General features: G+C 44.7%; 1 protein-coding gene across 4 annotated transcripts in view; it reads left to right on the forward strand.

Annotated features, from left to right (window-relative positions):
• The window catches only part of BCAS1 (breast carcinoma amplified sequence 1), a 93,649-nt gene that overhangs the window by 41,307 nt on the left and 34,640 nt on the right, over positions 1-17,702 (forward strand). The gene's annotated exons all lie outside the window — the stretch shown is intronic.

Here is a 17,702-nt window from a genome sequence, read left to right on the forward strand (position 1 = left end):
GTGAGAGTGGAATCAACAATTATTCCTAAGTTCCGAGCATGAGTGGAAATAGGGATGGTCTGACCGTCAAAACTGAAAGATGAGGTAAAGTCACTATTTCAGTCCTAGCCATTAGGATGATCTCTGATTTATTAACATTCAAGAACATGCTGTTCACAGAGAGCCAGTTCTTCATCCTGGTGATGCAATTCGATAACTTGGCCAAGGCATCGCCAGGTGTAGATGTTATGGGGAGAAAAAGCTGTATGTCAACAGCATTCATGCTGAATGACCCTTCAAGCCGCCTACGTGCATCGCACTGAGGTGAGAGAGATATTTTGAACACACAAAACAGACAGGGAAGATCCCTGAGGCACACCTGTGGCTGGAACATGTGAATCCGAGACAGCATCACTGATCAGCACAAGGAAAGTGCGAACAGATAGCAAAAATAAAACTGAGAGAAAAAAACAAAAGATAAGGGCAGGACCTCCACTCTACCGTCACCCATCAGCACCACTGAAACTTAAAAATTGACTCCCCTAGGCCTCATCTTATCCTCCCATATTCTCCAGCCACCTATTGCCTCTTCTGTGGGATCTCCAAACTCAACATGGGGTAGAAGTGATCCCCCAGTCACTCCTACCCTGGTGGCTCCCATTTTCAAAATGCCCTGAGGCCAGCATCATGTTGTAGGGATGTGAATCGTTTTTTGACTATTTAAAATATCATCCGATATTTTTTAAATCGTCATTAAAAAGTGCAATACAATAGAAATTCCACCGATTTATCGTTTAAAAATTGTTAATTGGGTTAGTGCACACTAACGGGAGTTAGGACACAACCTAAAAACCCACCCCGACCCTTTAAAACCGCTCCCTTAGCCTCCACCACCCTCCCGACCCCCCCAAAAACGTTTTAAAATTACCTGGTGGTCCAGCGGGGGTCCCGGGAGCATTGTCTCACGCTCGGGCTGTCGGCCAATAAACAAAAAACCCACCCCGACCCTTTAAAACCGCTCCCTTAGCCTCCACCCCGACCCCCCCCCCAAAAAAAAAAACGTTTTAAAATTACCTGGTGGTCCAGTGGGCCCTGGGAGTGATCTCCCGCTCTCAGGCCATCGGCTGCCACTAATAAAAATGGCACCAATGGCCCTTTGCCCTTACCATGTGACAGGATAACCGTGCCATTAGCCGGCCCCTGTCACATGGTAGGAGCACTGGATGGCCGGTGCCATTTTTAAAGATGGCGCCGGCCGTCCACGGTTACCCTGTCACATGGTAAGGGCAAAGGGCCATCGGTGCCAGTTTTATTAGTGGCAGCCGACGGCCCGAGAATGGGAGATCGCTCCCGGGACCCCTTCTGGACCACCAGGTAATTTTAAAACAATTTTGGGGGGGTCGGGAAGGTGGTGGGGGCTAAGGGAGTGGTTTTAAAGGGTTGGGGTGGGTTTTTTGTTTATCGGATCGGGCGTAGCTGATAAAAAAAAACAAACGATCGGGCCGGACGAAAAAAAATGCACGATTTGTATCGGAACCGGAAACGAACTGATTCCGGTTCCGATTCACGTCTCTATCATGTTGTTGTACTGCCATCGTCATTATGTCCCTGTTATAAAATGTTCCAAACTCAAATATAAAGTGTCCGTGTGTTTTTTTACTCAATAATATATTCAATACTTAGGGAAAACAACTCTCCTATAATACTATATGCGACTTATAATGACAAAGTTTATCAGCGACAATGTTTAAAGGGAGAAGTGGAATGTTTCATAAATTTTTCAGGCATTACTGGATTGTAATGCCTTTAAGCTGGTTTAATCATAAACTTTCCACCTCCAACCTTTTTTAGTTTTTTTGGTGAATTTATAAAGTGCGCTGTGAAAATCTCTAGGAGATTGATTACTATGGTTGCATGTCTAAATCAAAGTGATAATACCGACTTGTGTGAAAAACCATTTCTAAAAGTACACCCAAAAGTCCACCCGACAAGGCCTTGTTTCTGACCGTGTCCCGGTCTTTCTTCAGGGGATGTTAATGGACTTAACAAATAGTCGGAATTACTTATCTGAAGACGGATTACTGAAGACTCTCGCTGGTGGTTAAACTGCTCCTTCGTTATCCGTGAAGTAACTTCCGCGAATCAACATCATTTCAGATATTATATGGGCTGATGAGCTCTTAGGTCTAAGAGCTTTAGACGGACACCAGCGAGATGCAACTCTAATCTCCACACGTTTAGTGATTCATCTAATTCTTCGCGAGCCGATAATCGCTTCGCTGTTCTTCCGTATGAAACGCTGTGTTTCGCTCTCGGTAACGCTCTGTGTAGCCAAGGATTTTTAAAGGGCTTCAGATCCACCCTCTATTCCTCTAACTAACCAATGAATATTGAGACGTAAGATGACGCTGTAATGTGCTTACGTTCAGATCAAAGTGCTCCAATCCAGTTCTTCGTTGAGTCCCTGTGGAGATTGTGTCTTTAAAGTGAATATCCAAAATGCTTCTCGGCGATTCAACATTGAGACTCGATCACCCCCTCTGGGTGACTCTTGGACTTGATCGATTATAGTCCATTGAAGATCTTTAAACATATGGTGTAACTGCAGACAATGAGTCACTATTGGAGCTTTAACATTTTCAGTTTTTATTCAGGACTTATGTTCGTTTAAACTGAGTCGTATGCATCTGGTTGTTCTACCTATATATACCAGGGAACACGGGCAGATAATGGCATATACAACATGGGACGATTCACAACTGGTTAGCCATCTTCTATACACTTTATATTGAGTAGTTGGTTGTACCCAATCTTGTCCCTCTATAGTGTTATTGCAATGGGTGCACTGGCCACATTTGTAGACTCCTTGATGTTAGAGTGAGCATGTACCAATTTGTCTCGTAAATTGCTCCCTCTAGAGGTCACAATTAATGGTGGATGTTGAAAAATTTCATGCAATTGTACCAAGTGCCAGTGTTTGCGTATTGCCTGTGAAATGGCTTGTGTAGCTGTAGTATGCTTTAAAACACATATTAAACCTGGCTGTTCTTTGTGAGGTTTATATGTTAATAAAGATTCTCTATCCGAGTATTTGGCACGTTTATAAGCCTTCACCTTGGTCTGTATTAGTTGCCTAAACACCATTGATCTGTCATTATAGAAATCGGTTACGTAATATCTCTATATAGATATGTGGTATGCATGCTCCTTGAGTACTGCATTCAGTTCTGGTCACCCGCCATCTCAAAAAAAGATGCACTGGAACTGGAAAAGATACAGAAAAGGGCAATAAAAATGATAAAGGGGATGGAACGGCCTCCTTGTAAAAAAAGGCTAAAGAGGTTAGGGCTATTCAGCTCAGCAAAGAGACGACTGAGAGGGGAGTGGAGTGGAACTGATAAATAGGGAATAGTTATTTACTCTTTTAGATGGTACAAGGACTGGGGACATGCCATGAAACTACTGGCAAGCAGATAGAAAATAAAGTGGAGAAAGTGGTTTTTTCACTCGACCCCCCAGGTAAGCTATGGTATTTGCTGCCAGAAGACACTTTCGTCTAGCATAGCTGAGTTTAAAAAGGTTTTGGTGAAATTCCTTAGGAAAAAAAAAGAAAAAAGTCCATAAAGAATCATTAGCCAGATAGACTTGGTGGAAAGTTACCGCTCATCCCTGGGAGTGGGCAACAAGAAATGGATCTACTCTTTGGGATCTGCCAGGTAATTCCTAGAGATGCTGGTTGGCCACGGTTGGAGACACGAGGTTGGGCTTGATGGACCCTTGGTCTGAGCCAGCAAGAATTTCCATGGAGAACCAATGAAGCCCACAGTCCGAGCCGCTTGCAGATGTGACCGCTCTCATGAGCCCCCTTGGACGTCCCCGACGTATGGATAGGACACTAAACAAAAAGGTTATTGTGGGGGTGGGAGTGTGATGCAAGGATACACACAGACTTAGGGATCTTATAAGCCTTCCTCCCTTCAGAAATGACCTAAAAAAGCAAACACCTTAGATCGCCTGATTGGATTTAGAAGATCGGCATGCCTATCACATGCCAAAGAATGTAGTATTATGAGTGTAGCTTGTAAACAATGTCCTATGACTCCACACAGAGAGAGAACAGGAGCTGCACATGTTTTCACTGTGAAAATTAGGCATTCTCTTTTGGTTGGTTAGTGTGAGTAAGCAAGGGGTTCAATGGTGAATTAACATTGAGTACTTGATTTAAGGGTGGGAGAAAAAAGGAGATAAAAATAGTATCATTTCCCATATCCTCTCCCCATGTAAGTTTCTCTGGCTATCGAGAGGAGTGTGCAGGGAAAGTTTTTCATTTCAGTAAATTTTTTCATTTCAGGTGTGTTTTCTACATATTTCCCTTTGTTTTAATGTTTATTTTGTTTACCGAAGCAAAATAAACATTATATATATATATATATATATATATATGTTTAAAAAAAGAAACTGCCCACCCTTCTCACCCCAGTGCCAAACATTAAAATGAATTACTCCAGACCTTCCCATGACCCCCCCCCCCCCTTCCCTGAGGTATCTTACCCCTTCTTGGGGTCCACATGAACTTGCCAAGTAGAAGGTTAGAAATGGACCGAAGTAATCTTCAATCACTCCTGCCCCACCCGATCCTGGTTCTAAAATTGCACTGGTGGGCACTGAGGCTGGCTCCATTCTGTTGAATGGCCATATGTTTGTTTGCCACACAACAAAATGACACTTGTCTCAGGGATGACCGCCACCATTTTGGAATTGGAAAACGGCAGGGCAGGAGCTATTGGGGATCACTCCTTTCTACTTGACAAGTTAGTTTGTACAGACCCAAGGAAGGGATGAGATACCTCTGGGGTGGGTGAGGGACTCATTGAGAACTTCCACTGGGGGGCTTCATTTTACTGTTTTGGCACCTGTCATTTTTTTGTTGTTGAATTTTTAAAACAAGATCAATAAAAAAAAAATGAATTTGGCTGGAGGGGGTTGTTTCATTTTTAAATGAAAAAAAAATGTAGATTGTTTATCGGGTTTTTCTTTTTGTTTAAAAATGAATGCAAATCCCTAGCTATCAAACCGCATCATTCATCAAAATGTGTTATTGTGTTAACGTTTGCGAAAAGTATAGTAGTGCATGGTGCGAATGCAAATTTTTGAGGGGGGTGAGATCAGAGAAGGAGTTTGGGTGGGATTTAATTAAATTTGCGGCAATATTGCACTGTGTATTAGCCTAATTTTAAGGAGTAAGAGAGAGAGAGAGACTACCTATAAGGTCCTCCAATTGTTAAGTATTTATATCTCTATAGGAGGGCCACCTAATAGATCGAGGTGAAGTGTTGGTGGTGGTTTAGGGTTTAAGGGCCAGTTTTGCATTACACTGAGCTGTTCGAACAGCATAGTACATCTTGGTGAAGATTTGATGTCATTTGGAGTGAGGAAAATCTCACAAAGATGAAATTTTGTACTATGTTATCTCACCCTAGCTTGATGGCACCCTGTTATAGAGTCCATCAAGCTAGGGTGAGAAAACATAGTAGAAATTTCATCTTTTTGAGATGTTCCTCACTCCAAATGACGTGAAATCTTCACCAAGATGTACGGTGCTGTTCGGACGTCTCACTCTACATGCAAAACTGGCCACTAAACCCTAAACCACCACCAACACTTCACCTCGATCTATTAGGGAGACCTCCTATAGAGATAAAAATAGATACACACAGTGAGGCGCTCTCTCTCCCCCCTTTTCATTACTAACACTTTTTGATGAATGATAGGGAAAGTGAATTAAATTTAAAAAAGTAACATAGTAATGTTATTTATTTGATAGATTTATATTCCGCTGATCTACAATTCTCAGCAGATTACAGTAGCACATACACAGTCAAAACACGACCAAGCAAACAATATTAGCACTATAAAATGAAAACAAGAGAAAAATTCATACAAGCACAACATTAGCTCCAAAAAACCAACAGAGAGTTCACAACAAGCAGGAGATGCTATCTAGTGTATGCCATACAGAACAAGTGTGTTTTCAGCAATTTCCTAAAACAAAGTCTGACTGTAACCTAATCTCGTCAGGCAAATTATTCTACAGACTAGGGGCTGCAACAGAAAGCTTTCTATTTTGGGACATAGCAAATTTAATGGACTTATGAGATGGTATGTCCAAGAGTGTGGTGCTTTGTGCAGTTTTGAAACAGCCTGTCTTCTGTCCAAGGTTTTCATTGCCTGCAGGTTTTGGAAGGAAAAAAAAATCACAGAAAATATTGTGACAGTAAACTTTTCAGCAAAAAGCATGGAGGGATTTTTTTTCCAGTGTTAAATTTAAGGCATGGATATAAACTAGGAATGTGTGGGGGAGGGGGGGGGGAATTGTTTTGTTTTGGTTCACTTTTTTTTAAATTTCAGATTTGTTTTCAGGATTTGTTTCATCGAATGAGTTTGTATGTGAAGTTTTGTAACTTGTTCATTTTATCTTGTTTTATGTTTTGGTTGTAATCCGCCTAGCATGACTTGTTTATTATAGGCGGAATATTAATATTTTAAATAAATAAATAAATAAATACAGGTTTATTTTGGCTCAGTTCATTTGCCAAACCAAAATAAACATTAAATAAAAACAAACTAAAATAAAATATCCTTCCATCTCACAGCTTCCCCTGGCTCCTCTTTACCCCATCAGAGGCCAAGATAGAAAGTGGCAAGAGTGAGCCTTAATCGTCCTGCCCACTGTTTCTGACTTTAAAACGGTGTCAGTCTCAGGGCCGGCTGGTGAAGCAATATGTCTGTAACACTTGTTTTACAACTGCATTGCTTCATGGCTGTAAAACAGCTTGGCACTGGCTGGCCCCGAAAACGTCACCAGTTTAAAATCTGAACCAATGGGGAAGGAATGACAGGTGCTTGCTCCTGCCCCTTCCTATCTTGGAAAGCCCCGATGGGGTAAGTAGGAGCTGGGGGAGGGGCCTGTGGGAAGGCCACAAGGGGGGGGGGGGTCGGATGTCGCAGTAAATAGTGTGTGCCATTTGCTAACATGCACCAGTTACCAAACCAAAAACAAATCCCAGTGTTCAGATTTGTTGGATTGAGTCCATTTTTCGTTCATTACATTTCAAAATGAACAGAAAATGAAATCATTCGTTACGTTTTACTCATTTGGGTAAAAATGACTGCGCATCCCTTTTGCCCGGGGCGTTTTTTTTTCCGATGGCACTTTGGGTCGGCGCCTTTTCTCCCATCACAGCAGTAGTTAGAAGTTGGCCATGGGTGACAGTGTAAGAATGGGCGGCAGTGTTCGGAGGCGGACGGCGTCGAGCCTCGGCATCAGCAGCAGCCGGGCCGGCTGAAGAGGATGAAGTTGGCAATGGGCCCATGCGATTGGCACGGGCGGAGGCGCTGGAGGGAAGGGGCGAGACGAAGGGCTGCGGCAGTTATCGGAGACGTGGAGCTCTTACTCTCCTGGCTTGCGGTCAGCACCCGAAGTTACCTGAGAAGTAGACCTCCCTCTTACTCTCCTGGCTTGCTGTATTTTTAAAACATTTTTCCATCTTGCAAAACCTTTAAAAGGTATTCCCCCTGCCAGCCTTTATCTAATCCAAGTACCAGCACGGTTTTCCTAGACAAAGAAAGCACTGTATTTGCCCAAGTTGTTTGATTATATGATTTTTTTCCTGTGGACATTTTTTTTTCCTTTCTGAATGCGACAGGAAATTAATGGGGAGAATTCTGAGTAGGCATGCCTTGGGTACTTTGTATCCACAGAACGTTCGATGGGATTTTCAAACAGACAGGATCTAGTTTTGTATCTGAAAATTCCACCTAAAGTTTTGTGGGTAGAGCACACATCAGTGTATCTATATACCAGCTATTTCTGCACAGCGAGCAATACAGAAAAATCTACCTGCGTATATTACACAATCAAATGTACTTACATGTTTTTTTATTCCCGACCTAAACATGTCCCCCAGGATAGCTAAAAAGCAAATTTTAAAAGCCCCACATGTGCCAAAATCAGGAGATCCACGCACAAGTTAGGCCGGCATGCGCCAAACGGATTTTATAAGCCACCCATGGACACGCATATCTCACGCACAAGTGAAAAGATTCAAAACGTGAGCATGGACATGTCAGAGCCTGGCCAAGAAATATGCACATAAATGCTAACTCATTCTAGCATGCTGGGGTCCCCTGCCAGATAAATGTTGTGCTCGGGGGTGGACCCTTGTCCTGGAGCAGTGGAGAACGGCTCCCGGGTAGGGACCAGGAAGCACCTGCCCCCAGGGTGCGGAGCACTGGAGGAGACAGAGGCTAGGATGAGCTTCACCACTGGACGCCCACGATCCCCCCCGGGTGGAGCCCGTAGGGACCCAGGCTGCTTGGACTTAGGTGGGCCTTGCATGGTCTACTGGAGAGATGATAGACAGGTGTGCCCACAGACAGAAGAGGAGCGCGATCAGGTTTGAGACTGGAGGTCAGATGGAGAAGGAGAACCAGAACAGTGTAGACGATGACAAGGCTAGGGACAGAGCCAGAATTAGGAGATGTAGTCAATCAGACAGAGGTCAGAATCCGGGAGTCAGTCCGAGGAGAGGTCATTTGTCGTTGAAGTTGACGCCTCTGCAATTGGCACATGAGCCGTCTTGAGCCAGTTTTCTCCCAAGGGTAAATTGATACCTTGTTCATTCTACTCACATAAGTTCTCTCCTACGGAACAACGTTATACCATTGGTGACCGAGAACTCCTCGCAATCAAGTTCCTGGTTGGAAGGAGTGCAACACAAGTTTACCATCTTCACTGATCATAAGAACCTTAAGGAAGCTCAACTCCTGAATCCCCGACAAGCCCAATGGGTGCTCTTCTTTGAACGGTTCAACTTCGTTTTATGTTTCCGCCCAGGTTCCAAGAACCTCCGTGCTGACGCACTGTCAAGGTCATTTGAACCTGAAGATGTTCTTGAAATCCCTAGTTACATCATAGATCCTGCCTGCATATCCCTTGCTGTGACCACTACAGTTCCTACTGGGAAAACTGTTGTTCCACGTAGATTATGTGAATGAGTTCTGAAATGGGCTCATGATTCCAAGTTGACAGGACACCCGGGTCGTGCCAAGACCCTAGAGATGTTACGAAGACACTATTGGTGGCCCAACATGGTGCAAGACTCCCAAAACTATGTGGACTCGTGACTCATCTGCGCCCAACAGAAACCACCTACCAGGAAGCCTTGGGGCTTACTCCAATCACTTCTAGCACCTACCGAGGCATGGTCCAGCATCTCAACAGTCTTTATTACAGACCTGCCTCCATCCCAGAACAATACTGTAATTTGGGTCATCATCGACTGTGTTTCGAAGATGGGTCACTTTATTCCCTTGCCGGGCCTTCCGTCAGCCCCAGAATTAGCCAAGTTGTTTTTGAAACATATTTTTCGTTTCCATGGACTCCCCAAGGAGATTATATCCAACCGGGGACCACAGTTTGCCACCAAGTATTGGCGTTCCCTATGTAAGAAGTTTAATATTGCCCTGAGTTTCACATCGGCCTATCATCGACAGGCCAATGGTCAAGCTGAAAGTATCACTTGGACCTTGAAGACATTCCTCTGCTCCTATGTAAATGATCAACAGGATAACTGGTCTGATCTTCTTCCCTGGGCTGAGCTGTCGCACAATACCCATGTTGCTGCGCTACCGATGTATCTCCATTCTCTGAGGTATTCAGACGACAGCCTCGGCTGCCTCTTCCAGTTCCTCTGATTGTTCCATCTCCAGTGGCACAATCCATGGCCCACACCATTCGTCAAGTGTGGAACCAAGTAAAAGAGTGCCTTTCTCAGGCTGCTGAACGCTCCAAGCGTATTTCGGATGCCCATAGACGTCCTGCTCCACTCTTCTGCCCTGGCCAGAAGGTGTGGCTAATCGCTCAACACATACGACTGAGACTTCCCTCTCACCGCTTGGCTCCTAAATACATTGGTCCATTTCCTGTAATCTGAATAGTAGGAGCTGTGTTGTATCAACTCCAGCTACCTCGTGCCATGGGTATCCATAACACGTTTCATGTGTCCCTATTGAAGCCGTTGGTGCCGTTGGTCTAGGATCCGGATGTTGAAGGCAAGGGCCAGAACAGAAAGCCTCCTTAATCGTCTGAAAGGCAGCTTGTGCTTTAGGAGTCCATACCCAAGTGTTAGCCCCTTTCCTGGTCATGGCAGTAAGCGGGGCAACTAAGGTAGAATAACTGGCAATGAAGCTCCGGTAATAATTGGTAAAGCCAAGGAAACATTATAGGGCCAGTAGGCCTACCTGCTGGGGCCAGTCGCGGATCCCTTGGACTTTCTATGGATCCATGGAGAAGCCTCGATCAAATATGATATACCCTAAGAAGGGTAAGAGATTACACTCAAAAAGGCATTTTTCCAACTTGACATACAGATGGTTCTATCTCAGATGTTGAAGGACGATCCAAACATGCTCTCGATGAGATTCAAGGTCTTTGGAAAAAGATTAGGATGTCGTCAAGATATACGACTATGAAGGAGTACAGGAGGTCTCAGAGAATTTCATTGATAAGGCGTTGAAAGACCACTGGGGCATTGCATAGCCCAAAGGGCATCACTGTATATTTGTAGTGACCATCCCTCATGTTGAATGTGGTTTTCTAGATATCTTCGGGTTGGATGCATACCAGATTGTACGCAACTCTCAGATCCAACTTGGTGAAGATCCGTGCCCCTTCAAGGCGATCAAACAGCTCACTGATAAGGGACAGGGGATATCGGTCTTTGCAGGTAATGGCGTTGTCCCTCTATAGTCAATGCAAGGGCGTAGACCACCGTCCTTTTTTTTAACGAAGAAGAACCCCGCTCCAGCAGGGGAATCAGAAGGACGAATAAACCCTTTTTCTAGGTTATCTTTAATATACTCAGACATAGCTTGGGTCTCAGGTTGAGTCAGTGGATAAGTTCTGCCTTTGGGAGGTGTTGTGCCTGGCAGAAGTTCTATAGGGCAATTGAACTTGCGTAATGGAGGCAAGGTATCCGTTTTCTGCTTTGAGAAGACATCTTTGAAGTCAGAGTACTGCGGAGGCAAACCAGGTAAAGAAACAGACTTCAGAACAGGAACTACTGGAGATAACAGAACGTAAACAGGTCTTCTGGCATTTAGAGCCCCACTGCACCAACTGCAGGGAATGCCAATCGAACTGGGGTTCGTGGGCCTGGAGCCAGGGCAGCCCCAGGATAACTGGATGTGTCGATCATGTTAATACATAGGACATCTCCTCTTTGTGGAGAGTGCCCACGGTAAGACGAACATCCACTGTCTGGTGGGTTATGAGCCCTGGAAGGTGTTCTCCTTGGATGGAGGCGATGCAGAGGCTCACCTCTAATGGCTGAAGAAGGATGTTCAAAAGCTTGACAATGTCATCCATAATGAAGCTGCCACTTGCTCCAGTATCGACAAGAGCAGTGGTGGCGAAGGTGTGGCCCTTGATGCCCAGAGAAACGGGAAGCAAGAGTTGAGGGCCAGTAACAGTAACGCCTAAGCTCGGGACCCCCGCTGGGCTCAGGCATTGCAGTTTCCTGGATGAACCGGGCAGAACTGCAGACGATGTCCAGAAGTGCCACAGTAAAGGCAAAGACCCTCCTTCCACCGATGAAGATGTTCTGTCGGAGACAATCGCCCACGGTTCACCTCCATAGGTTCCACCACGGAAGAGGGTGGTGCTGCTGGAGTCTCAACTGGATGACTAGGAAAACGCGTGGGACGTAGTGTAGGAGAGCGGGGAGGCTTTACTTCTAGGCGTCTTTGCCGGAGGCGATGATCAATCTTCCCGGCAAGGAAAATCAGGTCCTCTAGAGACGTGGGAGTCTCACAGATAGAGAGCTGATCTTTGAGAGCACAGGAGAGTCCATCTAGGAAGATGGCTTGCAGACAATTTTCTTGCCACCCAAGCTCAGTGGCCAGAGTCCTAAACTCCACCGTATACTCAGAGAGGGTCCATGATCCTTGGCAAAGGTGGAGTAGGTTATGGCTGGCTATAGCCTGGTGGCCTGGGTCTCCGAAGGTCTGCTTGAAGAGAATGTTAAATTCAGATAACTTGGAAAGTATGAGATCAGAGCGTTCCCATAAGGGAGAGGTCCATGCAAGAGCCTTCCCTTCCAGGCGAGATAGGATGAAGGTCACTTTGGTGATTTCCTTCAGGAACAATGAGGGTTGCAGTGCAAATTGCATGAAGCACTGATTGAGGAAGCCACGACAGGAGCGTGGATCCCCATTGTATCGAGGAGGTGCAGGAAGTGCCAATGATGCTTTGGGAAGCATGGAGGCCGATAGGCCCACAGGATTGACCAAAGCTGTATCTTGAAAGTGGGAATGAAGCTCTTCCACAAAAGAAGCCAGCGATTCCAAAGCTTGGTGATGTTGTTTGACTGTGGCGGCCAAACCCGGTAGGACCCTGGAAGCGGGAGACTCCGCCGAGTCCACGGCCTTGGCAACCTGTTGCGCTCAGGGGTGGACCCTTGTCCTGGAGCAGTGGAGAACGGCTCCCTGGTAGGGACCAGGAAGCACCTGCCCCCAGGGGGCGGAGCACTGGAGGAGACAGAGGCTAGGATGAGCTTCACCACTGGAAGCCCGCAGTCCCCCCGGGTGGAGCCCGTAGGGACCCGGGCCGCTTGGACTTAGGTGGGCCTCGCAGGGTCTCCTGGAGAGGATGATAGTCAGGCGTGCCCACAGTCAGGAGAGGAGCGCGATCAGGTTAGAGACTGGAGGTCAGATGGAGCAAGGAGGACCAGAACAGCGTAGGCGATGACAAGGCTAGGGACAGAGCCAGAATCAGGAGATGTAGTCAATCAGGCAGTGGTCAGAATCTGGGAGTCAGTCCGAGGAGTGGTCAACAAAGCAGAGGTCAGGTTCCGGAGGGCAGACAAAGTCACAGGCAGGCCGAGGTCAGAAGGCAGGTAGCAGGCAGAGTAGTCAAGGAGCAAGCTGAGGTCAGAAGGCAGGCAGCAGGCAGAGTAGTCAAGGAGCAAGCTGGGGTCAGAAGGCAGGCAGCAGGCAGGAGGGTCAAGGAACAAGCCGAGGTCAGTACCAGTAAAATAGTCCGGAGGTACTACCTGGGGAGACAACAGACGAACACAGGAACAGGTGGACACTGAAACGGAAGGATGCAGGAACAAGGCTGTAACAAGGCTGGAACAGAAGGATCCTGGAACGAGACTGGAACAAAGCTCAGAACGCAGCGACAATCTAGCACAATACTAACCCGATTGCCAAGGTAAGGAAGTGCAGGCAGGGACTTCCTTATATCAGGCAATCAATCAGGGCCCGCCGCAGAGCTAAGACCCGCCCCTGGCCCTACAAGAGGCCGGGTGGTCCGCACGCACGTAGGGGAGTGGCCAACGCCATGGAAGGCGCCAAACTCCGACGTGAGGCCTGGTGCGCAGTTGAAGGCCCGGCGACCGCCACCGCGGGACGTCGAGGCCTGGAAGAGCTTTCAGCTGCCGCTAGGGAGGCCGACCCGGGACCCGCCGTGGAACCAGAAAGCTGAGCAGGCCCATGCACGGGCCGGTTGCGGACGGGGTGCGCAACAATAAATTTACTTCTGCTATGACGTGTAAGTATTACAACAAAATCTAGGCCAGTCAGTGGGGTTTTAAGGATCGGGGCTAACGGGGAGGGGGAAGGGTGGCTTCCACCCCTTAACTGGGCGAACTTGGAATGAACTGGGAAAATGGTGAATTGCATTGGCGCGCATCCCTTATAAAATTCCCCCACTTACCCCTACATCCATTTAAAACTGTACGCCCATGTACGTGCATCCAGGCTATTTTATATCATGCGTGTATATACACATGAATGTTATAAAATGAATGCGAGCCAGCAAACGCGGACAAACGTGTGCCCGCACGCCTGTTTATGATGTTACCGTCTTATTATTTATGCAGCAAAGGTCCGTGCGTGATATCAACTTTGTAGCTGTTACACAAGAGTAAACTTTCTAAGGGTTGGGTTTAGCTGGCTATCTCCTGAAGTTAGTCAGCGAGATCCTTTAGAAAATCTACCCTAAATCCTTGGGCAAACAATGCTGGTTTTCTACACTTCTGGGTAGCGACACGCTGCTGTTTTAAAATGACATTAAAACACCAGCAATATTTGTCATATCACTTTGGGTTGTTTCCAATCCAAAGTGACACAAAAAGCTAACAAAATATTGTTCTTGAACTTGCAAAATGGGTGTGCGTTGCACTAAAACACCAACGTAAGTATACTTTTTGAAAGAAAAAACAAAATAAATGAAAAATTAAACCTTTTTTTTCTCCCCATGTTCACCTGTACTTTTTTACCCTAATTTTTCCCAAAACTTAATTCTGGCCCATCCTTCCTTGGGGTGGATTCCCAGATGTTTTTCCTTGGTAGCACACTTGTCTTTAACTGCGGCGTAGTAAGAAAATATAAGAACGCTTTCTGTTAAAAACCAATAGATCCAATTGCGTCCCATGATCAATTCTGCCCCTCCAAGCATCTGATTGAACAAGTCAGCAAACAGACTGGAAGCAAAATGCTTTTTATTGGGCTCATTTAAAACCTTTCTGGAAACAATTTGCATGCCACTGATAGGCAGCATTCTGTCAATTTTACTCTGACGTCTAAGAGCTGAGCTCCAAGCATGATTTTAATAATCTTCAGGTCTCATCTACAAATTGTGTTTGAGTAAATATTAGAGGCATCCACTGAGAACACAAAAGTGCTTTGTTTGTCATATTTTGCAAAGCAGTCAGTGCACACTATGTCATTCTGAGGGTGACAAGGGGCACTCGCTCGTTCCTCAGTTGGTTTTCTGCCTGGAGAAGCTCGTAGGACGCAGTTGTTTTGCAGATTAGTAAACAAGACCAAGCTTTCCTTGGGCTGCCTTGGTGAGTAAATCCAAAATGTTGTTTTAAAGCTCTCTAAGCAAGAAGATATTGGTACCATGATCTTTTATTGATTTCAGTTTTGCCCAGGTGATTACGGTATTTCAGTACCAAATTAGGCTTAACAAGGCTCATTAAGAAATCCTGAGTGTCTGAGGCAAGGGTGGGACTGGGTGTACCTAAAAGTTTGGATCTTTACATGTGTCTTAGCCCTGTAAAGGTAGGTATCTTTCAGATGATATCAAATAATTTTTTTTAACTTGAGATGATAATATGATTCAGTTCTAGATATTTTATTGCAGGTATTATGGCAGTTGAATATTTGTGACATTATTCCAGAAGTAAAACATCTAATGATAAAGAATCCTACCAAATTCTATGGACAGATGGACATATTACTTGGATTTTGCATGCACGTATGCAAGAATACATGCGATTAATAATTTAAGTAGTGCAGGACAGATACAGCAATTTTTCTTCTCAAGAGGTTATAGAGTGCTTTGTGATAAATGTCATTAACAAAGCTTTTTTGGCCCCACAAATATTGTTTTACTGCTGAGGTAAAATACTGAACTTAGTTTATTAGATTCCCAATTCAGGTTTTTTATTTTGCAAAATAATGACATCTGCCTGGTTTGTTATTGTTATGCTCCTAATTCAATATCAAATAACCTGTGAAGGAGCTGACACAGGGTTCACTAACATTTTCACTATTAGGTACTGGTGCAGCCAGCGGTCTGAGTAACCAAAAGCCCTTTACTAACAAATGCATAAGCTGAGATTTCAATGCATAGCTTTTCCTTATTAGAAATGGTCACAACTAGAAATGTACCAGCTTTCCAGTTCATCATCTTCTGGCTGCTGTTTTTAGCACTTTTTCGTAAACTTCACTGATTTAGCACTAGAATAAATAGATCTTCTTTATGGGTCCAACTTTTAAAAAGGTCCACGGTACGTAGTTTGTGCATGTAGCTGGATGCATGAAGATTTATGCAAATATTTTTGAACTGTGTGGTGGCTGCTGCACAGTTTATAAAATCTCACATATTTCTGCTCGAAGGTACATATTTATTTTGAGTAAATGCGCATACTTCCTATGCCAGAAAACACTTGCTTTCTTTAGCTATTTTATAAACTTTGCGTGCATATTATAGGCATGTAAAAATATATAACAGGTCTGCCTAATAACCCTGATTTAAATGCAGAGGCAGGTATTTTATAAAATGTGCATATATACCCTTCTGAAAACACTTGTGCACCAGTTTGTCAATGCCACCACCCAGTTCACCCAGACCTCCCACTTAAAAATTGTAGACAAAAGGCAAGTCTGATCTCAACTGCACAAATTCAGAGGAAGGTAGCAAAATGTTTGGTCAAGTTCCCTGATATATGCATGTATACCTCTTACAAAATAAATAGCAACCCGAATCCTGCCCTGGAACGACCCTAGTAAAATGTACTCACCATACTGTAAGCACATGTGTGTGCTCTAGGCTTATAAAGTAGTAGTTTATAAGACTAGGGGTTTTTTATTTTCAATGTTATGCCTCTCTGTGTAGTAGAAGGTGGCTGGGTATTCATTTACTGTGCTTTGTAGTCACAAGTGCAGAGTTCTAGTAGTCGTGCTACATACAACCAACAGCCTTATTGGCAGGTTGTGATACCCCTTTATTGAGCCCACATAAGGAAAATGCAATGATATAGCATATGAACTCTGAGATCATATAGATTCCCTCCTTGAGGTGCAGAGGGGACAATTTTTATGAACATGTATCCCAGAACGCGATGTCATATACCACTGAAAAATGTTTTTAAAATTTCATCTTTCCAATGGAATACGGCACTCAAAGATGGGACAAATGTTTCTTGAAATAAAAATTGTTTAAATATTAGAAGCTTGGCATGAAAATGGTTAAAATCTGGGCAGAGCGTAGGGAAGCTGATTATTTAACTACTTGTGTCTTGCTGTGGGATAAGTTTCTTTAAAATAGCACAGTTGATTCTGCTGAGCTTGTCCTCTCTTCCATAATCCTAATGTCTCAGAAAAATAAAGTGACTGATAAATAAAACAGTTTAAGGCTCGTTTACAATAGGTTAATGCCTGCCGCTGCTGAAAGGCCAGGGGAGATTTGGTTGCATTGTTTTAAAGCAGTCCCTCAACCTGGAAAATATATTTATTTTTCTAAGTTTGATGGCTGCATCAGTAAACTTTCACTCTGGGGCCGTTCCATAAGGCTTCCTATCTGTGTTTTATCAGTGGGGCAAAAGCCACTTGGCCACCAAATGCTAACCATTCTGATTGAGGCCGGCTCTTTATAGCATCAGCGTCGGGCTCGGCTCTTTTTAATGAATTGCACTATGATTTCTATTTCTAGAGTCTGTATCACATAAATACCTCCGGTGATAAGGTCTGCACTCCAGTATAGCACGGGGCATCTTAACCCTAGTGCTAGCCTGAACAGCGGAGCCCTGCATGGGGATTATGCCCCTATATCTTCTCACAAAGCTCTCTTAGTGGTTTGCTTCCTCGTGCTTGGTAGGTTTTAAAAGGCAGAGCTAGTATTTTAACCAGAAGTGATTGTATCAAAATAAGGGGCAATGTAAGGCCCAGGGGCTTTCTTTGCATGTATAGAATTAAACATTGAAGCCAAAGGGGGTCAGCTCATGCTGACCATGTGCCATAGTCCAGAGCTGTTTTGCCGTGCCAAAGAGAAAGGGGGGATTGTTTAGCGGGCAATAATACAAGTTTAACAGATGTGCTATGTTCTGCAGCTGAGTACAAAATGTTACCCCCAACCAAGTGCAAGCACTGAA

The sequence above is a fragment of the Rhinatrema bivittatum genome, chromosome 8 (assembly GCF_901001135.1).
Source record: "Rhinatrema bivittatum chromosome 8, aRhiBiv1.1, whole genome shotgun sequence".
Lineage (NCBI taxonomy): Eukaryota > Metazoa > Chordata > Amphibia > Gymnophiona > Rhinatrematidae > Rhinatrema > Rhinatrema bivittatum.